The sequence below is a fragment of the Zonotrichia albicollis genome, chromosome 9 (assembly GCF_047830755.1).
Source record: "Zonotrichia albicollis isolate bZonAlb1 chromosome 9, bZonAlb1.hap1, whole genome shotgun sequence".
Lineage (NCBI taxonomy): Eukaryota > Metazoa > Chordata > Aves > Passeriformes > Passerellidae > Zonotrichia > Zonotrichia albicollis.
This window is the reverse complement of record NC_133827.1, coordinates 32,333,544-32,341,191: the sequence shown is the minus strand read 5'-3', so window position 1 is coordinate 32,341,191 and position 7,648 is coordinate 32,333,544.

Sequence of the window (7,648 nt, the reverse complement as noted above, 5' to 3'; positions counted from 1 at the left end):
ATGAAGTAATAAAAAGCAGGTGTAATGGAAAACAAACCCAGAAGTCTCCCTGCTGGGAAATGTTGTCTAGCAATGTTGGTTTTGTTTTTTTTATTTCAGCGGGAGGAAATGGTGACATCAAAATGATATTGTAACATAGTTGGCACTAAACAAGAATAAAGTGTTCTAGATGACAGCACATCATCTCACATGCCTTCTATGCTCTAGGTATTGAAAATAAACCACCTGTCACGTACACCATAAATGTATTTCAGAGACTGAGTGAGACCCAGGAACACTAGATATTGCAGGTATCCTCGATGACTGGTTGCACTGAATTTCCCTCTCCCTGTGAGGTATTTCAGAAGCATCCCAGTGGCCCCAGTGGCCCCAATGGTTGAGAACAACATTGGATGGAGCACCAAGCCTGTGTGCAAACTGTTCCTGGCCTTGTGCTGTCACCTATACCATGGTTTGCCTTGGCAATCACACTACAGCTGGTCCCCTGGATATCCTCACCAGGAAGTAAAGGATGAGCCTGTGGGCTTGCTGAGCAGCTGTCTCACTTGTTTGACATCCAAAGGTGTCTCAACTTTTGCTCAGGGCATTTCCACCTGCCTCTCAGCTACAGATGTGTGCCAGATTCTCATTTCTGAGCTGTATCTTGAGCTCTGTCCCTTGCATTCCTGAGCCAGACCCTGGGCAGAACAGTTGCTGCCCTTTGCAAGGGTCTGTAGCCTTGGAAGAGATTTTGTGAGGTTATACCATCCCCATGGACCATGGGAAACAAGAGGGAAGAGAAGCAAGACTTGGACTCTGTCTCTTGGAAAAGATTTGGTCAAACATCTCTGAGCTTCCCAGGCCCTTCACGTGGTACCAGCAGCCTGGTTCCCCGGCACAGAACAGGTGCCTCTGACCAACTCCCTGTAGCAGCAGCTGGAACTGGTCACACCAACATCAACAGCTTCATCCCAGCACTCAGGTGATGGTTCTTGTTTCCCCATATGCACTTTGCCCACCCCTTCTCTGAGTCCTGTAGGTATAAACTCTCCCTGCCAGGGAACTCATGCAGCACAGCCTGGTATTTGTCTGCCTGCACAGGACTTCCAGTGAGACCAGCCCGCGGTGGTCAGGCAATGAACACAGGGTCTGGTAGCAGCACGGGGGCTAGAGTCAGTAGTGGGGAAAGCTGTGTGTTGCACCATGACTGGGATCAAGGATTGAAATACCCAGGTGGTTTGGTTTGAGGTTAGCTCTCTCCATTCCTCTGGCCCTCACCTCATTCCTTCCCATGTCAGAGCTCACCCACTCCTTGCCAACCTCATGTTCCTCTTTTCACTGCTGGTGCCCTGTTCACACTTGCTGTCCCGCAGGTCTTCCTCACCCGAATTCTCTGTTTGCATGATGAGGACAAGGTTAAACACACTTTCCTCCTTCTCTTCTGCCCTTAGAGGACTGGGGGCAACCAGTTGAGGGAAAACTGGGAAACTCCTTCTTCAGCCTATCAGACCCAGCTGACTTCTGGCAATATCCCTCTTGTTGGGAGGGACAGAAAAGTCATTTTTGCTGTGTTTTGCCAGTTCTTAGGATAATGTACAGCATGATTAAGAGAAAAGAAGCCCAACCATTTATCTGTGGAGTCCAGAACCTTCATGACTGACTCAATTTGGTCTTCGTGTTCAAGTGGGGAGTGATTGAGCAAGAACTTGATTTTATCAGAAGGAGGTTGTCCTTTCTCTATTCCAGCAGGGATTTCTTTGGTTATTATCTATTCATGCATTTAATTTCTTTAGAAACAGCATCTGCCCAAAAGCTCTGGGCAGTCTGCCATTCCTCTGATGTACAAAGTGTACTTGTTATTGAACCTGGGAATGCATTAGCTACTGATCAGGCCTTGGTTTTGTAAAGCCTTTTCCATACACTTAATGCTAAACATATAGAAGATAGAGGAACAAAGTGAAGCTTGCCATTTCTCTTTGCATTGCTGGAGTTATACTGGGTCACATTCTGACCACTTTTAAATGCTATTTCACTTTTCACTTTTCCTAAAATACACAAGGTCCTATCCCACACGGACATGTGGAATGCAATGATCTTTCCTACTTGTGAAATTGTGTCAAATAACTTGTGTTTCTAACAGGTGTTACTTGCTATTTAATTCTCTAGAAAGATCTCAAGAAGAGCAATTCTTAGTTGCAGTCATAAGGTCTTGTTGTTACTCTTAGGAGGACTGGACAGGCCCATCAAGTGTCCCAGGTTTGCACCTGGGAACTGATTTAAAACAAGCACCTGACTCTGCATAAATCACAGGTCAGTGGAGCAACTCAAGCACTTTATGCAGCATCAGTGAAGGGACATACAAACTCCTCCTATCAAATCCTGCATGAAAACAAATATTCACCTTTGCCCAAGCATTTCTGAGAACAGAAGTATCCAGAAAAAAGGATTCCAGAAGACCCTAAATCTAGATAAGGACAAGTTCCTTGTAAAATATGCACAGATGCCTCTGGAGAAATTTCCAGGTGCAGCAATTACCAATAAAGCCTATTTTACACCTTTGCGACCAACTGAACTTACGCAATCCCTGTGCTCCTTACATAACGCTGGCAAAAAGCCACCCCCTCCCTGTTCTGGAAGAACCAAACGGACGTGTTAGAAGAGCATGATTGGAAAGGCTGGCCTGAGCCATTACTGTGCTGGAGCACTTAAAGGACATGTGGAATACACTTGAGATGCCATGAAATAATAGCCTATGTCAAACTAGTTCCATGTCTCCTAACGTGCCTTGATCTGGCCACTGAACACACCTGTTCCCAAATTGGGGTGACACGTCGCTCCTTCTTTGGGAGCGCATGGGTGGACCCAGACGTGTCCTCCTCTGCCCCACCCAGCTCAAGAGGATGGGTGAATCCAAGAAGGCACCATGGCAGGAATTAACCACATGGGGAAACCCGTGATGTTCCCATCCTCCACCAGCAACTCGCTTACAATCATTCCCTTATGAGGAGCTGAGCACACACCAGTTCCCTGGGTAGCGACTGTTTCCCTTCCTGAGTAGAAAGGAGCTCCTCACTCCTGGGTTATGATGGGTCAGATGTGGGCTCTTCATTCCACTGCTGCAAGGAGGCTGCTCAAAGTCACTGCTGCTGAGAATGTTCTCCCTCAGCTCATGTGGTTGTGTGAAATTTTGTGGGAAGGGATAGCAGAGCTGCCGGTCATGCTTGGGTTTGATGGATAGGGAGGATTGCATTCCTGTGAGCAGTGTTCCTTCTAGCCCTGCCGTGGAAGCATAAAGGAATATTGGAGGTGGAAAAATAAAAGAGAAAGTGCAAAAGCTGCTAAGAACCTTCAATGAGTTTTGTGGACATTAAAAATACCCTAACCATAGACCACCTTCTGTGACTCCAGAAGCAAAGAGGAGCATGAGCACATGCAGCTGGGGATCTCCATTCTCCCATCTGCACCACAGCTCTTTGCCTTGTGATCACTTGAGTCCAGCACTGGCACTGGAAGGACCATGCAAGGTCCATGGAGGGCTGGGCAGCACCGAAGGGGTCCAGACCCCGTCACTGCCCGAGGGGAGCAGAGTGTACTGGGGCCCTGCTGGGTGCAGGAGCCAGGGCTCAGTTTCAGCCTGTGCTGGAGCAGCTCTTTGGTGTAAACAGCGGGGTGGGGAAGGTGTCTGGGCTGGGGCAGGCTCAGACCTGTGTGGCACTGGCAGCCCGGCTACCTCCGTGGGGCTGCTGATTGCAGGAGCAAAGGCGTTCAGAGAAAGCGCCCAGCGCTGGGCACAGCGGGCCAGCACCACTCACTGCTCACTCTGTGGTCTTCTGCAGACCCTTTCTTTGCCTCTCTGAAGCAGCTATTCTGTAATACAAGTGAAGTTATGGGCACAGGTTTTTAACAGAATGAATAGTTTGTGTAAAAAAAAATTGTGTGGTTATTACCCTCTGAAATTTGCTCATAGAGGGCTACAGCAGGCAAGGAAGGAAGGAAGGAAATAACTGCTGACCTGCAGCTGGGCAGATTCTGGGAATGCCCCATCCAAGTCTGGCATTTCACACTTAGTTTTTCAAGGTGTTATCTCGTGAGATTTTACAAGCTCAGTGTGAGAGGAGCGAAGTGATGGGAGGGTGGGGTGCACTGGTTTGGCAGGCAGTGCTCTTGCCCATTCCCACCATGCCGTGCTGTGCCATGCCACATTGTGCTGGCTGATCCATGCTCTGGACCGGGGCTGTGATTGTTTCAGTAGCTGCAGGTCTCGTGGCGTTGGCTTTCAGTAGCATTCAGGTGGCAGCCACAGTGGCCAGCCCAGGCTACCAGTGGTGTGGAGACAGAAGGCCACCGAACAGGTTTGAAGGGATGAGGAAACATTTAGGTCATTTTTATCCAGAGCTCATCTGCTATCTCTTAATCTTGCCAAGTGGGCATGACACCAGGAACAGGAGGTGAAGTGCAAGAAAAAACAATGCCAGGCTTTTTTCTTTCTATTTTTTCCCCCCACCTCTTTCTCCTCTCCCATCAGGTTCAGTGAGATTACACCAAACACAACACATCTAAATGCACGTGGCGTGATGTTGATGCAGGCAGTTTTAGGGGGAGGGAACCAAACTGGCAACCCAACTATTTTGGTGGAAACAAAACTTCACTATTTAGAGATCAGCTTGTCTGCACCAAAATGAACAGTTCATCCCTGTCAGCTCCCTACACTGAGTGTGCCCAGCTGCACAAATTGGGAAGACCACAGGGATGCAGGAAAGGTCTGGCCTAGTCTTCACAGAGTAAAGCAAAGGCTGCACACAGGGTCTGAAGGCAAAGAGATCCAATTAAACTCCCAGATTCTCCACAACACATTTTTTAAGGACAAAGTGGGGCTGTTTATTTTTACCCCTTGTCTTTTCTTCTGTTGGCTCTGGAGCAATGTGGGCTGTACACACAGTGTAGGATGTGAGCACATACTGTACATCTGAGGTGAGATGAAACACAAATATGCTTTTCATAATAGCATTTACACCTGGAAGAGAAGACCGGTTTATTACCTTGGTAAACAAAAGTTAGAATTCAAGCAAAGTACAAACTTTGCCCCGGGCTATTCTGACAGCGCACCTTGTGTTTGTGAAGTGAACTCGGTTGCTGATCTGCAGCGTGAAGCAACGGGGCCATTTCCAACCCTCCCCACCCCCTCATCTAGGGCCCACAGTTTAAAAGTTTGTTAATTTTGGAGGGAGAGGGTACCTTTAGGTGCTGGGATGCACCCCAGACGCTCTGGCTGAGGTGGCCACTGCTGGTGGGGAGAGCTGTGCGTGGCATATCTCTGCTGTGCGTCGGGGTTTCTCTCTTTCCAGAGAGGGTGAGGATTATAAGGAGTGTAGATTTAGCAATACGTGTTGTGCCAAAATGAGACTTGTGCTGTAGGGACATGCTAATGGGGGAGAAATACCTAGAGTGCTTCTCTGCAAGTGGCAGCAATGCCAAATCCCAGCCTGGGAGGACCTGAGGACCATGAACCTGGCTATACTTGGCACTGTGGGTCTCAGACCTCCAACACTCCAGTGTTACAAGACCTGGAGAAGGCTCTGGGCCATTTGGAAACAGTCTTTTGTTTGGTTCACATGGGTCTAAGCTCAAAAGCCTTCATGAAACCAAATTTCACTCTGCAGCAATGAGATTAGCTCCTGTGTTGCACAAAAGAGCAAGCTCTGCCCTGTGCTCCAGTTTGCTCTGTTGCAGTCCACAGAATCTGCCAGCTGGGCAGGGAGGAAGGGTATCCAGATAGATCTGAGATGAGTTGGAGCAGCAGGATGTGTCTGGCACCATGCTCCCAGCCCATCAATCCTCAGCCATTTTTCTCCATGCCAGAGGATGGTTACTGGGCCAGGCATCAGGCTGGCTCTGGGCTGCCCTGCTCTGTATCCTTATTAGGCAGAGCCATGTGCTAAGGGCAGAAAAATGCCTGGTTGCCTGAAAAATATAGGATGAGCTTGCTGGCTTAAAATTTCCAATTGCCCTGAAATTCCTAGCTCAAGTATTTGACTAAGCAAAATCCCAAAGTGAGGGGTTTTTTTTGCAAATTTGAGATGTCCATATATTTGCACTCTGTTTTCACTGCTGCCTTTATGTCGTTCTGGTAAAAAAGGGTAAGTGACTGCAGCCAAACAGTTTCAGAGAGGTTGTTGATTTCAGGGATCAGCAGCTCATAGGAAAGACTGGACTTCTGGTGAGACTGTTCTCTTGAAATTTTGTGAATAACCCACTGCTACGTGTTCTTTCCAAAAATTTGAATTGCCCTCACTGGGCCTCTGTGGAGCTGGTGTGCCCAGGGCTGCAGTGAGGATGGAGGCATGCCAGGACAGCAGAGCTGTGTCTGCTGCCTTGCAGATGATGGTGTTCCCCACAGTGGCATCTGCTGACCCAGCTCTGGAAGTCATTAGCAAGATGAGACATATCTCACCAGGCCATGTATTTTATTGCAGGTCACTGCCTGCTCTTTCTGATGACTTAAACACTTTCATCCCTCCATACAGGAGCCATACCACCAAGGGGAGCTGAGCTGTGAAAAAATCTTGCCCTTTCCTAGACCACAGTGTTTTTGCTGGTTGTTTTGTTTAGCTCTGTTGACCCTAGAAACCTCCTGGGTTACTTTAACAAAAAACCATGTCTGTTGATTAGATGCAACTGAGCTAGCAAATACACAGGGTATTTATTCTCAGAGACCCGTGTCTCTGGCTGTAAGAGCTGATTCCTTATGCTTTGTGTGAGCCCAGCTACAGCAGCATGGCATGCACATTGCAACTTGCCTCTGCTGCAGCATCTTCGGGCTGCTGGGAGGGGACCTTCCTCTTTTATGCTTTCAAGGGAAGAAAACTAGGACCCTGGATGATAACAAATTACTTCTACAGCCACATTTTTTTTTCTGAGTCGTTTGTTTCTCTTTGTTTGCATGAGTGGAACATCTCCCTTCTGAAAGCTGTCACCACCACCAAAGGGCAGACCTGTAAGAAAACCTTAGAAAACAACACTGAATTCACTTAACAAATGAAAGAGATTTTCAGTGGAGACCAGGAGGGATGTGTTAGGAAATGTGCTCTGCCTAAGTGAAGGATCTGTGGATGAAGTGCCTTAAGTCAAGGAAGAGGTGGAGGAGATGATGGAAAAGAAATGCCCACTCAGCTCTCTGAAAACAACTTCTGGTGACCTGCATACTTTACTGGATTACAAGATAAAGTCATGAGGGTTAAATTGTATATGAATATAGCAACCACAGTAATACAAGTGTGATTTCAATTTGTTGAATGATGGCTTTGGCTATGTTTATTGCAAGATCTTAAAAATTCTTGGAAGACGAATCCTTGCAGAAATTAAATGCATTTCTGCATAGGATTTTTTTAACCGCATCAAACATGCTTGATAAGTATACATTGTACAACTGTGGGACTCAGTTCTGATCAGAGATACAAGATTCCCCAGTGCCCCTGCTGCAGCAAGATGACATAACTTTGCCTGGCTGTTCTAGTCTCTTTGCTTGAGTGATTAAAAACAAGACGAGGCAAAGCAATGAATATAGCCCAGGGAAAAATGCTGCCTGGCTCATGAGAGATTGCAAATAGATCTGATAGATCACTTCCATCTCTAACTCCTTTAGATTCTGTCATGGCTCTCTCAGGCATTT